The following is an 18,971-nucleotide window of genomic DNA, read 5'->3' on the forward strand; positions in this document are numbered from 1 at the left end:
ATTTTCAGATTTTATTCATCTAATAACAATAGACTTGACATTTTCTGGATAGAATTTTCAGACACAGCGATTGAGAAACAACAAAGAAACAAATTCAAAGAGCTATACGAAATAAATATCTTGTCAAGTTGGACATCAATCTTTCGAATTGCAAAACCACTAGCAATGTCTCATAACAATTTACAAATCACAATTTGAAAACAATTTCCAATGCCAATCTTTCGAATTGCAAAACCACTTGTAACCACTAGCAATGTATCGTAACAAATTACAAATTACAATTTGAAAACAATTTCCAATCCAATTAGCCTACAAAACCACTTGTAACCACTAGCAATGTATCGTAGCAAATTACAAATTACAATTTGAAAACAATTTCCAATCTAATTAGCCTACAAAACCACTTGTAACCACTAGCAATGTATCGTAGCAAATTACAAATTACAATTTGAAAACAATTTCCAATCCAATTAGCCTATGCATGAACAACACACTGAACGACAAAACCACTTGCAACCACTAGCAATGTATTGCAACAAATTACAAATCACAATTCGAAAACAATTTCTACCACTTGTAACCACTAGCAATGTATCGTAACAAATTACAAATTACAAATTACAATTCGAAAACAATTTCCAATCCAATTAGCCTGTGCATGAACAACACACCGAATAACAAAAGAAGCACATAATAGACAAAAGAGTTATGTTGATGCTCACAAAACTGATAGGAAATATGAAGTAGGAGATCAGGTTTTCATCTGCGTCAAACCAAATAAAAGCACTATTTGATTCGAAAAAGGGACAAAGTTGTTACTCTGATTTATTGGACCATTTAAAATCATGAAAAGAGTTGGACCTATCGCCTATTGTCTTGCACTGCCACCTCACTTGTATAAAGTTCATAATGTATTTTATGTATCTATATTAAGGCATTACATAGCTGACCAATCTCATAACGTTCAATGGAAGGAACTGCAGGTATCAGATGAAGGAATCATATCGGTCGAACCATTACGTACATTGGAACGTAGGGTTCGACAGTTCAGGAATCATTTAGTAGACCAAGTTAAGGTCCAGTAGGACAAGTATAGTCATGGATCGGCAACTTGCGAAGATACAGAAATCATATGTTAAAAATACCCCAACTTGTGTCAATTTTGAAGAACTTTAAACCATGTTTTGTATATATTTACTTTATTTTAAATCATAAACTCAGAACCATTTCGGAAGGATCACATATAACGTGAATTTTTATGATATGTTATCTGTTTAATTCAACTAGTACGTGGATATCAAGACGGAATATGATATTGATCTTACAGAATTATAGTTATCAAAGTAGAATTTAAATATTTGAGTAATTTTGCTTCTGATGAGAATTAAGATATTATAATTTTGTTTCATTTATACATATCGATATGATTGATGAAATAGAAATAAAAAAATGCTTACATTTTAATATGAAAGCTAAATAACATGAGTAGGATATAGCCAAGTATGTTATACTGTAGTTGTATAAATTATACATAAACTATTTATTTTGAATATATTGATGCATATTTTATAAATGTATGGACAAGTGTTTATGTTGTAGATAACATCATTACCAAGATGATCACGTGATGACAAAAACTTCAGAACAATTAAGCCTCAAAGAGATTCCATGATAGGGTGTTGACCTTGGTCCCACGAGGAGGGGTGGAGGTATTACCCACCGTTTATCCTCCAAAACCTAGAGTCATGGGAGGACTGTGCGAATCACACTCCCCTAGACGTGTGATGATGACTGCCATATGTCTATTGGGCAATCAGGTTGATATGATCAACGTTGATACCCTTGAGAGCCTATGAATGGTTAATCAGCATAGCTGATGTCATGGCACACTCCAATAGAGGACAGATAGCATAGAAGCGGAAGAGATTAGGAAGGATAGGATGATTCTAGAATAGCTTGGGAGTTTGGTTGGGATCTATTAAAATTATAAACCTATCAACGTTCAAATCACAAATTTTAAAGTGTTCTCACAATTATAAATGAAAATTCAATCACATAACATAATCCTTACATACCCTAAAGGAATTATCGATATACTTTATAAACCCTTAACTTCGGGACGAAGTTTTCTAAAGGAGGGGTGTATGTAACAACCTATCTCAAATCACGAACATCATAGCAATATTAGCATGCATGTAAGGCATGCATATGATAGCTAAATATGCATGCATCATATACATTGCACTAGCAAATATATATATATATCAACTATTCATAGAGAATGTCTAAATATAAGATAAATGAATTAATTATCAAAAGTGTTAATTAAATACCCGATTCTCGTAAATAGAAGAAATATACATTTAGAAATATAGTGAAAATGCTGAGTTTATTCATAGGTTTATCAGCTCATATATAACCCAAAATGTATATTAAATAAACTAAACCCATAAACTTTATTATTAAATCAAATATGTTATAAACATAAAATAATATTTAATATTTAAAATCATTATGGCCATATACTATTTAATAAATTAAAACACCAACTTTCATAATTGAAAGTGATACCACTCGATGTTATAAGGGGATCTAATTCAATTAAAGGCAAAAAACATGACAAAGTAACCACTCCTTAACAAAAAAAAATATCCTTTCATAAAGGCAGTGAATGAATACGTAGAGGTGAAGGGACCTCTACTATTTAAAGGGAGGAAGGAGGATTTCAAAAGGGGGAAAAATGAAGAAAAATATTTTGGGCGTTAAGGTAAAAACACAGTTGCAAGAAGGATAATTGGTAATAAGAGATTACAGATAATAAGAACTGAGTTTAATTGTTTTGAAGTTTTTGGGCATGGGGAAACAGTTTGCATCAATTGAGAAGCATCCTGGACTGAGTACCTAGGTTGTACTTAGTTTGGCTGGGAGGTTATGGTATTTTGGTAACGAGAGCGAGAGCTGGACCAATTCTAAAGCCTCTTCATTCGCAGGAAACCAGGTAGGTACTTCTCATAAAATAAATCAATTTGATATATGAAATTGTTAAATTTTAAAGCAGGTTCATGAAGAATTCATATTCTGTTCACATGGAATAGCTTTTTAAATTATTTAGAGTCCTTACATTTATAGATGTTTAAATTATTTACAGTCCTTACAAAACAATTTCAAATCCAATGAGTCTGTGCACGAACAACACACTGAACAAAAAAACCACCTGCAACCACTAGCAATGTATCGTAACAAATTACAAATTACAATTGGAAAACAATTTCCAATCCAATTAGCCTATGCATGAACAACACAGAGAACACAAGGACTGACATTGGATCAGCTTGCATTCAACCCAACTGGTGTCACAAAACATGGTCTAGTCTATATTGCACTCATTATACTTGATTAGAAATTGGCCAAGGAAAACTTCCATGTGAAAAACAAGATATTAGACGAAATGGTACGACTAGAAACAATTGCTACATGGGAACTAGAATTTGCACAAAAAATATCTGAAAATGTTTTATCAATTGCAACTCTAAACACACGTAGTCAACATGCACATGTTAGTGACATGATCCATCACAAAGACTTAATGGACAATATGATTTTCCATTTTCAAGAAACTCATTTTCACATTCTGCCATCAAACAAAGAATTATTTCCTTTCAACTTTGCAATTTCACATTCTACACATGGCATCTTTACTTGTATAGATAAAAAAATAACCATCAAAGTAACAAAGACTTTTGGTAAGAACAAAACTGAACTTACATTAATCTACATGTACTTTCAACAGCTAATTTGTTTAATGAACATTTATGCAGCACCATTTGAACAAGTATCTACAATAATACAAATGATTAGAGAAGAAAAATTGCAAGCTACACTTACCAATTGTGTTTTCTTAATCATTGGTCACTTCAACATTGACATCTAACTACAAACATCGCATAGCAAAACCCTTTTCCAATATATAGAAATGGAAAACTTGTAAGAAATAACAAGTAAATTATCTTCCCAATGAAAAAAAATAATAGATCATATTGGACAAGCTTGCTTATCAAACAATGTGAAATTAATGTGACATGGGCATACTGAGTTGACTATAGCATATTCTATGTTCTACTACATCTCTAATCACAATTTTCTATACAATTGGCTAAATATCCCATTGGAACAAAGTCTATGTTTTCCACTTTTACATTTATTGTTTCCTCAAAGTAATTCACATATGTAACAACACATTGAATGGTATTATGGACATATTTACTATTGAATACAACATATTTTACTTGCAAACCTAATGGCTTGTAGTCGTGTTCTGTTTACAGATAAACAATATGAAAATACAACATGATGACATTCCCACTGCGGACACCTACAACTCCTCTGAACCTGAAAAAATGTAAGTAAACATCCTTTATGTCTATTCTTGTAAGTTTTCTAACGCAGACAATATCCTAATTCAGATTCATTTAATACAGATTTGTAGACAATATGCTAAATTATATTCATTTAATACAGATCTGCAGACAAAAACAACAAGATGAGTCTCAAATAAAGGCAAAACATGTAGAATACAATGCGATCACAATACAAGAGCTTAAAGCTTCAAAGTGGCAACAACCTTTCGCAGCGACGTGCTTGTAACATATAAAACAACAGTTGATCGAGCACACTGAGTGGAGTTGTTATGTGCTGATCTAGTTGACAGCAAAGGAGACACGACAATTACATTGAATGTGCCACACAATCTCATTACTCATTTTGAAGCCAAACTTGTTATTGGCCAAGGAATTTGTATGAAATATTTTAAGATCTTTGCACAAAACAATTTATGAACACGAGGATTGTAGTTGCATATTAGTTTTACATGATAGAAGCACTATAAAAACAATACCAACCATTTGCTAGGAGTACAAGTTTGTGCCAACAACAACAATTAGGAAATTCACAACCTTGAGATCTCCATTCGCAATAGGCACAATGGCCGCTCTTGTCACATATAAAATACAGACAAGGCTTCAATATGCACTGGACATCAAAGATGGCCAATCAGAAGAAAAAAAAGCTATAGTATGTACAAACTCAATCATGCATACTTTTGCACAACATCAATAGACGTTTAATCTCATCCTATTTAGCACAACGATGAATAGCAGGTCTTCTCCAATTTAGCACAGTGATGAACAACATGTCCTTTTGACGCATTGTTGTATGTAATTGATAACATTTTATTTTCTCTACCAAAAAGTAAAAGTCATATGGAATTATGATTTTGTTGATTTTTGCGCTTTCAAATATAAGAAAGTCTCTTATAGGGTTTTCCTGGTACAGATCGCCGGAGAATATCATTTCAACATTACCTAAATATGAAGTTGGCATGTGTAAAATTTGTCGGAGTTGCTTATCAATTTGTTATAGCATTGTTGCACCAACAAGTGATGTCTTGTCTATGATAACTACAAAACTACACACACTTGTTGGGAGTGCTTTGATAATGGGTCTTTTGTTGTTTAATGAAGGGAAATCTACTTTGTTAAATGGAAAGTAGAATGTAGAATGAAATGTGACACCACTGGCATTGACTACAGTTTTTCCCGTATATGCAATGATTATTCTTTTAGTTGTGACAGGTTATAAGGCTATGCCTCATTATGCATGCGTACTAAGCACAACGCAGTTGTTGGGAGTGATTTGATAATGTGTTTATTTTTTCATTGTTTAGTGAAGGGAAATCTGCTTTATTAAAGGGAAAATAGAATGCAGAATGAAATGTGAGACCACCGACATTGACTGCGGCTTTTTCCACATATGCAATGATTATTCCTTTTTGTTGTGATGGGTTATAAGGCTATGCCTCATTATGTAGGCATACTAAGGACTGGAAAATTGCTTTATTTGTGTGTCTTTCCTCTTGCGGCTCCTTTTAATAACTGTTGGGTTGTGTTATATTCTTTCCACATAGTTAATAGGGGGTTTGAAGGACACCCGTAACCCCACTTTATGGGGTCCGGGGCAGCGCCCTGGAAAATTTTGGTTTTGGACCATATGTTAGGTTGGGCGGACCCACCTATGGTTTTGTGCATGATTGTCGCACATGTTTTTTGGACACGATGGTTTTTCGGTCCATGGTATTGGACGCGATGGTTTTCGGTCCATGGTATTGGATGCTTCGGCATGTATAAATAATGAAAAATCAAGTTGGTAGTCCCGGTTTTGGGATCCAGGGAAAAATCTTTGTGCATATGTGTTTTATGGGTTATGCTCTGGCACTATTTATTTTCTTTGTTTAAGAATTCGTATGCAGGTAATTTCTGTACAGGGTTAAAACCTACATTTGGTATCAGAGCTGTTTTGGCTTCAAGGGGATGCCTTTGTTGCTGAGGGGTTTCGCTCGGGCCTGTGGTAGACCCTGTTCAGTGGGAGAACTGCGAGATCGATTCTGGTGGTGAAAGAAGATGGCGAGCAGTGGAAAGATAGAGATTGAGAAGTTCAATGGTCAGAATTTTGAGTTGTGGAAACTCAAGATGGAGGATATCTTGGTGGATAAAGATCAGTGGATCGCGGTAGATCCGGGTACTAAACCATCAGGAGTGACCGATGAAGAATGGAAGAAGTTGGATCGGAAGGCAAAGAGCACAATACGATTGTGTGTCTCAGATTCAGTATTGCTGAATGTATCAGGGGAAGCTACGACAAAGGCTTTGTGGGTCAAGTTAGGGACTTTGTACCAATCTAAGTCTCTGGTGAATAAACTGTTCCTGCAGAAAAAGCTATATAACCTGAGGATGAAAGATGGAGACTCGGTGACAGAACATCTGAATGCATTTAATACTGTGGTAAGTCAGTTATTATCTGTTGATATTAAAGTTTTAGATGAAGATAAGTGCATCAGTCTGTTGTGTTCTCTACCAGATTCGTGAGATAGTCTGGTTATTGCAATAGGTAGCAATGCAACTGCTTTGCAGTTTGATGAAATAGCCTCAACCTTGCTGACGGAGGAGATGAGACGGAAAAATATGGACAACCAGAATGGTGATGCCTTGTTTGTACGAAGACGGTCCCAGAACAGAAATAAAAATAAGTCATCGAGTGGGAGATCTAAATCTCCAGGAAAACCTACAAAGGTGGTGTGCTGTAAATGCGGAAAGGAAGGGCACTTCAGAAGGGATTGTAAATCTAAAGCTCCTGATAAAGGAAAGGGATCTGATGACGCTCCTTCTGCAGAGGCGAAAGCCACCTCAGATGAAGGTGGGGATGTGTACTTGGCTTCTTCAAGTACACATGTAGATCATGAGGCATGGTTGATTGACTCAGGTGCATCCTTTCACTTCACTCCCCGTAGAGAGTGGTTCTGCGAGTATGAGAAATACGATGGTGGTGATGTCTTCTTAGGAGATGATAGGAAGGCTAGAATCATTGGTCGGGGAAAAGTAAAGTTGAAGTTGGAAGGTGGAAGGGTTAGAACACTTCCGGGTGTTCTACATATTCCTGCATTGGCTAGAAATATGATTTCTGTAAGCAAGTTGGATGATGCAGGTGTAAAGACGGTGTTCGATAAAGATACCTGCAAGATGGTTCGAGGAGCACTGGTATTGATGCGGGGAGTTCGGATTGGAACTTTGTACAAGCTACAAGGTAGCATTGTTGTTGATGGGTGCAATAGTTCTATGGTTCCTGAAAATGGAGTAGAAAATCTAGTGGTCTCTGGAGAGAAGACCATGTTGTGGCATCAAAGGCTTGGACATATTGGAGAGAAGGGCCTTCGAATACTTCATGGTAAAGGTATGGTAGAAGGTATGAATGATAGCTCTCTGGATTTTGATTTCTGTGAAAATTGTGTGTATGGGAAGCAGAATCAGGTGAGTTTCCCCTCTGGTGGTAAGAGGACGAAACAAATATTAGAGCTTGTGCACAGTGATGTGTTTGGACCTGTGAAGGTTCCATCACTGGGTAAGTCTATGTACTATGTATCATTCATAGATGACTTCTCAAGGAATACATGGATATATTTCCTTAAGAAGAAATCTAAAGTCTTTGACAGGTTTAAAGAATTTAAGGCTCTGGTGGAAAATCAGACAGAGAAGAAGATAAAGGTGCTGAGGATAGATAATGGTGGAGAATTTTGCAGCAAGGAATTTGATGAATTTTGTAAGAAGTGTGGTATAGCACGGCAGAAGACTACTCCATATACACCTCAGCAAAATGGAGTCGCAGAAAGAATGAACAAGATGTTGATGGAAAGGGCAAGAAGCATGCTCAGTGGTGCCGGGTTAGGACAGGAATTCTGGGCAGAGGTGGTGGATACTGCATGTTACCTGATCAACAGATCACCTTCATCAGCGTTGGAGGATAAGACTCCACAAGAAGTATGGACTGGTAAGAAACCCTCTTTTTCACATCTAAGGGTATTTGGATGTGATGCATATGTACATGTTCCAAAGGAGAAACGAACCAAGTTGGATAGTAAATCTGAAAAGTGCATCTTTATTGGGTGTAAGGATGGTTTAAAGGGTTATAAGCTTTGGAACCCAGTCACACGGAAGCTTGTGTACAGCCGAGATGTGTTGTTCAGAGAGGTAAAAGATGTTATTCAACATGAAGTCCAACCAAAGGAACCTGAGAAGATATAGTTTGAGCCAAAGGAGGAAGAATCAGACTCTGCAGCAGAGGAGGAATCAAAAGATGAAGAGCCACAAACTCCGGCTGTGAGAAGATCAGTTCGAGAAAGAAGGAAGCCAGAAAGGTATAGTCCATCTGATTTCAGTTCAAATTTTGTTTTTTCTGTTACTGATGATGATCCCAGAACTGTGAAGGAAGCAGTGGATTCAGAGGATGGAAAACTCTGGAAAGAGGCCATGGTCGATGAAATGGCATCTTTGCACAAAAATGAGGCTTGGGATTTGGTGGAGTTGCCGGCTGGAAGGAAACCCATTGGAAGCAAATGGGTGTTCAAGAAGAAGACAAATGCAGAAGGAAAGGTGGAGAAATACAAAGCTCGGTTGGTAGCAAAAGGTTATTCCCAGGTGCCGAGAATTGATTTTGGTGATATTTTTTCTCCTGTTGCCAAGGTAACTTCTATTATATTACTTTTATCTGTTGCTGCTGCTTTTGATTTTGAGGTAGAACAGATGGATGTGAAGACAACATTTCTTCACGAGGATTTGGAAGAGTAAATCTACATGAAGCAACCTGAAGGCTTTGCGGTGAAGGGTAAGAAAGAACTGGTATGCAAGTTAAAGAAGTCTCTGTATGGGTTAAAACAGTCACCAAGGATGTGGTATCAGAAATTTGATACATTTATACGAGGACTTGGCTTCACCAGAAGCAAAGCAAATCATTGTGTGTATTTTAAATTAATTGGTGAAGGTATTATTTATCTGGTCTTGTATGTGGATGATATGTTGTTGGTTGGAAATGACAAAGAAATTATCCAGGATTTGAAGACCCAATTGTCGTCCAAATTCGACATGAAAGATCTTGGTGCTGCAAACTATATTTTGGGCATGGAAATTAAAAGAGATCACTCAAAGAGGAAGCTCTGGTTAAACCAAAGGAAGTATGTCGAGACAATACTCCAGAGGTTTAATATGCAGGATAGTAAACCGGTGAAGGTTCCTATTCCTGTAGGTGTGAGGTTATCAGCTGAACAGTGTCCCAAGACACAAGAAGAGGAAGAGGACATGTCTCGTGTTCCATATGCAAGTGCAGTGGGTATCCTGATGTATACAATGGTCTGTACTAGACCAGACATTGCACATGCAGTGGGAGTATTGAGCAGGTTTATGTCAAAACCTGGGAAGGAGCATTGGACAGCAGTGAAGCGGGTTTTCAGGTATTTGCGTGGCACTAGTGATTATGGTTTGTGCTACCAAGGAAGACCAGGATTGGACAGAGTGTTGGATATTCATGGCTTTGTTGATGCAGACTGGGCTGGAGATCTGGATCAGAGAAGATCTACAAGTGGGTATGTGTTTAACCTATTTGGAGGTGCAGTCAGTTGGATGAGTAAGAAACAATCTGTAGTGGCACTATCAACAATAGAGGCAGAATACATGGCAGCCACTCATGCAAGCAAGGAAGCAGTTTGGTTGCAGAGATTGTGTTCAAGTGTGGGGTTAGTACAGGGAGCTATAAGAATAGACTGTGACAGCCAAAGTGCAATTTTCTTGGCAAAGAACCCTGCTTATCATTCAAAGACAAAGCACATTGATGTTTAGTATCACTTTGTGAGGGATATGATAGAAGACAGAAAGGTGTTGCTGGTAAAGGTGTACACTTTGAAGAATACTGTAGATGCATTGACAAAATCTGTGAGCTCTGAGAAGTTCTCTTGCTGTAGAGAAGCAATGGGAATCTCAGGGCTGAAAAAATGACTAAGCTCTCCTGTGGCCCCCTGTGGAAAGAAAACAACAAGTGGGAGATTGTTGGGTTGTGTTATATTCTTTCCACGTAGTTAATAGGGGGTTTGAAGGATACCTGTAACCCCACTTTATGGGGTCCGGGGCAACGCCCTGGAAAATTTTGGTTTTGGACCATATGTTAGGTTGGGCGGACCCACCTATGGTTTTGTGCATGATTTTCTCACATGTTTTTTGGACGCGATGGTTTTTCGGTCCATGGTATTGGACACGATGGTTTTCGGTCCATGGTATTGGATGCTTTGGCATGTATAAATAATGAAAAATCAAGCTGGTAGTCCCGGTTTTGGGATCCAGGGAAAAATCTCTGTGCATATGTGTTTTATGGGTTATGCTCTCGCACTGTTTATTTTCTTTGTTTAAGAATTTGTATGCAGGTAATTTTTGTACAGGGTTAAAACCTACAATAACAAATGGATTATTTCATCTCGTCTATACAGTTTTATCATTATGACATCAGTGACTATTCTTGCTTGCTCTTTGTTTAACTGTTGCATATAGTTATAGTACTCTATGTCTTCAAGGTGTGGTTGTTTCACAATTTTTGTACAGCCTTGTCCCAAATCCACCCTCCAAAAGTCAACGCAACACTTCGTCTAGCCTAGGAAAGGCTGTCCATGTAAAGCTGCAGTCAAAGAGGGTAAGACATTGGTCAAAGAAGCCCTAAATCACCCCAAACAGATCGTTGTACCCTCTTGCGTCCTCGCTACCCTAATATGCATCCTCACAATGATGCCCTAGAAATCTGCATCCTTCTTCCAGGCTGCCCAAGAGATTTGTGTCCTCCTTCCTTGTGTATATCCAAGAGACAAGGAATAGATGAGAGGATGAGAGTGAGTGAAATGAGACATAATGTCTCCTCTTTTTATATGCAACGTTGAGGTTAGTTGGGGGTTTGCAACACAACTTAACTTGCTGGCCGACCTTGACAAATTGTTAAGAAATACAAATAAATTCATATCTCCATGAATACATGTCAAAATTGGATGATCGTTAGATCAATCCTACACCTATCGATGAGAGGAATCCAAGAAAAATACCAGTTGTCATAAATAAGATGACCCACATGGAGTTTGACCCTAGTTGCAAATTTTAACAGTCTTGCACCTTGCCGCACAAGGCAAAGATTAACCTCCTAGAGACAGCCTCGGGTTGATTTTAGAGCAGTGCCTAGGACAACTTGGGTAGAGGATTTCTTGTGAAATGGTTTGAAAGGGGTGTGCAGCACTCCAATTGTCATGAAATAGAGATGGTGGTTAGGAGATTCAATGTGACCTTTAATGAGGGAATTTTAGGCTAATTTAAGGATTTAAATGCAGGGAGTGTATGAGATAACTTCAAAGAGGGATGGCTTCTTCTTCTAATGGCCTACCCATTGAAATGGAACAGTTTGAACTGAAATTGTTGTGGTAATGAAAAAAGCTAGAAGGAGGAGGAAATCAGCTAGAGAAGGTTGTGAAAACAAAATCTTCAGTTGATGATTTCTGGCAGAAATATGAAAGAAGAATAAGGTGGAATGGGAGCTATAGAGGGAGTTGTTTAAAGACTTCATGTTGTGCATGATAGGTACGAGAATCTGCTAAATAGTAAAGGGTAAATCTGAATAGCTATAGGTGTTGTAAATTGTTACTTAACAGAAGAAAATCGGGAAAACAGGTGTTGTACTGTTAGTAGGCAACTTAAACAAATCTGTAACTATGCAAGTACTATTGGCAATTTCATAGCGAAGGTAAATCCACAAATGAGCCAGAAGTAAACATAATTTCCTTTATAATTTTAAGAAATGAAAAATATTGAAATGGAATCACAAAAGGATGACTTACTGTACATTCACATGTTCAGAATCAATAGAATAAAATGCCATATGCATTAAGGTCCAATAACCAATCCTTTATTAAGTCCTCAAGTGAGCGAAGCTCTCACTATAAGAAGATTGAGTTAAATCGACTCACAGAGATCAGTGCTAGCGGGTCTGATAATCTCTGCAACTAAAACTCCCAACCCCCAAAAATACCAACCCCACTTTACAATATTGTTTTGGCCCTTTTATAAGAGGAGAAGGGGAGGCTTTCATTAATGTTTACAAAAATCCAAGTCTGAGCCCTCAATTGTCACACAGGACGAGCTGTTGTGGCTTTGTCAAGCTTTTCCCCCTGAAAGTAATTACAACAGGGTTAAATCCCTCTTTCAAAAAATTCAATCATTAATACAAAGAGGAAGAGGATTAAGAAAGGAAGGAGGAGGTGTCTTGCTGATGTTTCAGTGGAAGCCACTTGTTAAGCCACGTTCTTGTTGTTTTGAGCTTCCTTTGGTGGTTTGATGGACATTGAGTCATTTCAACAGTGAAAATCAATTCGACACGGACTGGTAAGGCATGACATGCCCCCATACTTCATTAATTCCTAGTGGTTTCCCCCTCAATCTATGAAGAGCTCACTGTGGAATGTTACATCGTGGGTCAGTGGGTTCTAAACCATTGAAATCAACAAACATGCAGGTTTTTCTTTTTAAATAAGTATTAGGCCCCCTTTGATAACCCCTTTATGAATTTCTACATATGACCATAGGTGGAGACCAAGAGCCCATCTGTAAAGCACTTAAATATCTTCATGATGTTGGCGAAGGCTTTTTCCTTATATCGCAATGAATCCCTTATCGACTGATTTCTCGGACCCGAAACTTCTATAGGTTGTAGTTTATAATTTATCGCATCCGGGATAAATCCCACATATCGATGCTTTGACTCTGTTGTCTTTAAGCTTTTCCCTTTTTTCATTGCAGTCGTTGATAATTCGGATGTAGGGGCCCTTTAGACCTTGTTTTAATCTTTTATCCCGTTCGGGGAGAAATATCACAAATTGCAATCGGCCTCTCGCATCACCGATAAGCCTTAAGCCTAAACCCTTTATTTCGCTGATGGCTAGGATTGCGATATTGGTGGTGGAGCGGCACGTGGAGGAGAGAGGAGTGGACGAGGGCTTGTTGTGCAAGTTGTTTTCTTTGTAAATCGCAATCGGCCCCTCCCGAAGGAATAGCATTGTCATAGAAATCGCCCCCCTAGTGCAGTATTCAGGACTTAAATTCCATCGATCGGTCGATATGCGATAAGCATTCTAACTCCCGATTGCGATTTTCTTCAACATTTAGCCATTTTGGGTTTTCAAAGCCTTTTCAAAAGGGATTGTTCAACTGAGTGTATCTTTTGATCCAGGAACCATTTTTTGGACTTCTTTATACCATTGGAAAGCTCTTTCCGAGCACTAATAAATGAATGGGTTCCAATCAAGCTTTAACAATTTCTGAGACTCAAGAATCAGCCTCAAACATCACTTCTTTTTTACTTTCTGAAGCAACTAGTGACTGAACAGTAGTGTGTGACAACATAATCTACGTTGTTTTGAAGAAAATCATATATGAAACTTGAAAACTCCATCGGCTTACCACTACGACTTACTTTTATTCGATATTATGGTCTGTGTTGTGGTCTCTCTCTAGGATTAAATTTTGTTTTCCATTTAATATTTTCATCTATACTACTGTTTAAATTGAATTTTCTACAATTTTTTATGGGTTTGATTCCCTTAATTTAGGTCTTTATATGTGGATTACTTGGAATTCCTCCGTCTAATGGAGTATTACCACCGCAATCACCAATGCATGCAAATAGCCTTGCAACTCTAAAGAGACAGGTTGGTAATGTACTTATTAAGCACTAATAATAGGAAGTATCCCCCCTCAATATACATTGTATAATAGGAACTTTAGACACTACTTAGTATATTTATGAATACAAGTTGATGTTCACCCAGTTTATTACGTACTTGCAGTCCTTTTAAAATCATATGTCACTGCTACTTACTTATTACAATGGTCATGAAGACATATGTTCTTCCTTTGAATAGTAAATAGTACCTGATCTAGATACTTTGGATGTAGATAGTGCGGAAGGAATTGGTAGAGATTGCTAAGAAAAACATTCAGAAATAGGCTAGTGTGTCAGAGATTTATGACAATATTCAACAAGTGTTTACAAAAATGGAGATGAATAATATCCATCACCTTCCAAACTCGGTATCTTAAAAAGAGCTTGACATTTTTCCCAAAAAAAGTTCTTCTAGGGTCTTTATCTAAATAATTTGTTTCCCTATCTTTACTAGTCAAGGATATTTCGTTCAACAAATTAATATTTCCTTATACATTACGACACCATTAAAAACAAATTTTTCTAAGAATGGTGCAATTTAAATACAAATATGTTGCTTTTTTCAAATCATTTCTATAAAATTGCTTAAATTGTGGCACTTCTCACATCAGTTCATTGTATAAGACTTGTCAATTCTTGTTGCTCATATTCTCTGTATTTCATGGTGTTGTCAGATCTCGATCGTTTTGGTTTCTATCAGATCACCCTGGTTTAAATTGGGTGGACACCCATTTATTTAAAAAAGAGAAACCCACGGCATAAGATTGGATATCAAGTTTGAGAGGTCATGGGATCGAATCTAAGTAGAAATAGATCTTAATTGGTAAGCATTTGAGTATTGCAAACAGAATGAGTACAACCATGGCAACACTCTCGCCTCTTCCCAAATATAAGCTTATGTTCTTCGAAGATCAGTCTCTTGGAAAGACCAACATTATCACTCGCTTCTGCTATGACAAGTTTGACAACACATATCAAGCACCTGCCCATTTTCAAAAAAAAGTATTGGTTTTCTTTGCCTATTAATTTCCCTAAGCAAATTCCTTGATTGGATCAGGATAACTTCAATTTTTCTTGTTTCGGGTTTATTTCTTTTAATGTTATTTTTTAGTCCTAGCCATATGCAAATGTTTAAATCTTAATTCTGTATTTCTTTGAAAACAAATGTTCTCTTTTTGGTTACGCCATTCTTGTCCTTACCTAACAGATGTACCCCTAATTGACCGTTAAAATGGGTCCAGTTCTTTCCCTTTTCCACTTCAAATAAAATTTAAAAGATTCCCACTTTATTCTATAACTTTTGAAACTTGGAATTTTTTGAAGATTATTCTCTAAATTATTCAGAGGGAACAAAATCGAGCAAGTTTGTTGTTTTGTTGGGAAGGGAAAATATTGTGCTAATTTGCAGACACTACTACATCTTGCACCACATATTTCAAGGCACAAGATCAAGGCAAGTCTTTTAGGATGCGCATTACTAAGTGCTTATATGCAAAACCCTGCATTTTCTCATCTTAGTTATGGTTTCAAGTATTTTCCCTTACAAATTTGTGAATGTCCTCAAACCATAGTCAGGTTAGCGGGTTTCTTCTTTTTCTTGGCCCTCATTGCAATCTCTATTCCACTTATATATTTTTTTTATTTTTCATAAAACTACATCTCTTTGTTTAAAAAACATTCCATGTTATACATATGAACATGAGGAAAATTTGATATTTTTAAAGTTTTCAACTAAAATGGGAGATCGGTAATGGACACATGTTTTTCTTTATCTAATGATCTGTGAATACAAAAGGGATGAAATTTCTTTGCCTGGAAAATTTAATGCAAGGACAAGTGGATCTTTTTGAATTTATTTCAAATACAATGTGATAGATACGGTTTGCATATTTGTTTTGTTCCTTTATCAGTATGTGAAGATGAGAAAAAGGATTTCGCTTTGAAATTACAATCTTTGAGATTTTACTCAAATAAGATCAACCACTTCAAAAAATTGGAATACCAATATTCTCTTTTATGTTTTGCAAAAATTTCATTTAAATATATTGGAGTGATATTTGGTATTAACTTTGCTGATAGTTGAAACAACACTTTGTCTTGTGTTTACTAGTCTCTGCAAGTGTTTCTGTTTCAAGTGTTGTTTCAAAAATTACTGCAACATTGGATGCTAACTTGCTTGTATTCACATTAGGCTACCATTGGTATCGATTTCTTGTCAAATACAATGTACCTTGAAGATCGAACTATTGTATTCACATTAGGCTACCATTGGTATCGATTTCTGGTCAAATACAATGTACCTTGAAGATCGAACTATTGTATTCACGTTAGGCTACCATTGGTATCGATTTCTTGTTCTTGCTCCTTCCATATGCACAGTTCGATTTCTTGTCAAATACAATGAAGATCGAACTATTCGTTTGTAGCTTTGGTGAGTATCTTACTCCTTCCATATGCACAGTTCTAGTATGTTCACTGCACTCAACATTGGTGATAGATATACTAATTTCTTTCAAGTTGATTGTGTGTATGTCTATGTGTAGATACCTATTATGATATAAATTTGAATTATAGGTATCATTTTCTTTTCTGCATGTTATGCATGTTATTAAGAGAGTGAGATCCATCGTAGATGGCCCCAACTGTAACCCTCGAGATAAATATAGATAAAAAAGATAGGAGAAAGTTGTGAAATCCCCTAGTATATTTTCAGACACTTACTCACATGCACTCACCTTTAGAGAGATACTTGTGATATGTTTTTGTAAACTATAAATTTCAACTTATATGTTCAGAAAACCCTGACTCTTGGCATCTTAAGTTTACCTCTATGAGGTAATTTAGATAAGAAGGTGGAGACGCTGTTTATTATTCTCTTTGGCATTAATGTTGTTACAGTTTTTCAGTTCGCACAACATCTGAATTAGTAAGAATGCAACAAATCTATGAAAATATTAAACTCACTTCAGAAGCTACCCAGCGGAATGTTTCTTCTAGTGGTTATGGGTATAGTTTCATATTTTAATGGTTCCAACATGCAGAACATGATGTTGTAATGTTAATTTAGGTCCATATGGATCCTTTAATATATAATGAATTTTGATAAACTTTAGTGTCATCTTGTGAAGTACAAGGTTTAAACATTTAAAATTTATGGTGCAATATATGAACCTTTGGTTCTCCTTTGCTTTTGAATATAAATTCTTTCAAGTGATAACAACAACGTAGATTTTGATGTTATATGATTTCATCAATGATAATAGTTATGCAGCTAGTTATACATTTGTTGTCCTTTTTGCACTCTTTGGATCTTCAACGATAATGTGATATTCGTGAAGGATTGTTGGTTGAATCCTGCATTGACATTTAGAGTGACAAAGGATTACATTTAGGGTGACAAAGGAAAAGGAAAGTGCTAAGGTTTTCTCACTTGGATTAATCAATAATTGTTTCATGTGCATAATTTCACTCAGTCCTCTACCCTGGTTTAGAATGGCAAAGTAACCCAGTGCCATTACCATTTTATTTTGTCCATTTACTTCTCCATCTTTTGTTAAAACTTATGCTAGAGGCTACGATGAATGAATCCCAAAGTAACAGTTTTTTGTTGGTCTGCTTCTTTTATAATTTTTTGGTAATGCAAGTTTGAATTGAAGAAGGTCACACAAAGTCTTTGCAAGTTGGGGTGATGTTTATTGAAACCACTGCAAAAGCTAGATTTAAAATTAACGTGCAACTTTTCTCTCTTTTATTACAGGCTTAAATTCTACAAAATGGTTTTCTGAAATTTTCAATTTCAGATCCTGCACAAATTTTTAATGTGATTGTGTTTAGTAAAATAGAAACTACATTACCTGGAATGGAAGCTCTCTGATCACCCATAAGGAATACATGGTTGATGTGAATTTAAAATCCACAGTGGCTGCAACTGAAGGAGAGAACGTGGCAAGACGATGATATTGCTAAGTATGTAATATTGCTATGTCTCTTCTTGGTGGCTGATTTTTTGGAAGTACTTAGTTGGATGTGGAACCATATTCAAATCTCATGGAGCATCATTGGAGTAGGATACATTTCTCATGTTTCCATAATAGTAATGTATATTAAGAATGGTTCCCTAACAATAATGTATATCAAGAATTAGAATGGGAGACTGGTATATGCAATTTTATGTAAGAATTATATATTTACAGTAATGTATATCAATAATGGGAGACTGGGATATGCAACTTTTATATAAGAATTATATATTTGGTGCAATATTTTTCTACATGCTTGTCATTAAGCAACTAACTAAAGTAATTTTTTTGAAATTGATAATCAAGAATGTAATGCCTTAATACATTAATGGAATTATTTGGTCTTCGGGATGGTTTCCACTCTTTATTATATGACATTTCCTCTTTATTGTACGATGGTTCTTTACTATAATCGTTGATAGGTAGATGTTTTCCACTCTTTATTATATGACATTTCCTCTTTATTGTACGACAGTGCTTACTATACTTGTTGATAAGTAGATTTTTTTTTAGAAGATTATTGATTACTTGCTTAAAATTGATTGTCCTTGAAGGGCGTGGAAAGTGGGAGCTTATACTTTCAGATCATTGTCTATCCCTACCAGCAAGGGATACAATTATTTCACATTTTAAACTTTGTTATTTCAGGTATAAAACTAACAATCCTTTAGAAAATAAAAAATTCGGCGTGTTTAAAATCTACTAACAGTGGCTTTATTTTAAGATATAAAATATAATTATATGTTTTTTTCTTTTCCATGTGCTCACCCTTTTATCTTTTTTTTCTTTTCCATGTGCTCACCCTCCATCCGTAGGTAGGTTGGTGAGAAT

Source organism: Pinus tabuliformis, chromosome 7, assembly GCF_031772625.1.
Source record: "Pinus tabuliformis cultivar Carrire ecotype Pingquan chromosome 7, CPIR1, whole genome shotgun sequence".
Classification (NCBI taxonomy): domain Eukaryota; kingdom Viridiplantae; phylum Streptophyta; class Pinopsida; order Pinales; family Pinaceae; genus Pinus; species Pinus tabuliformis.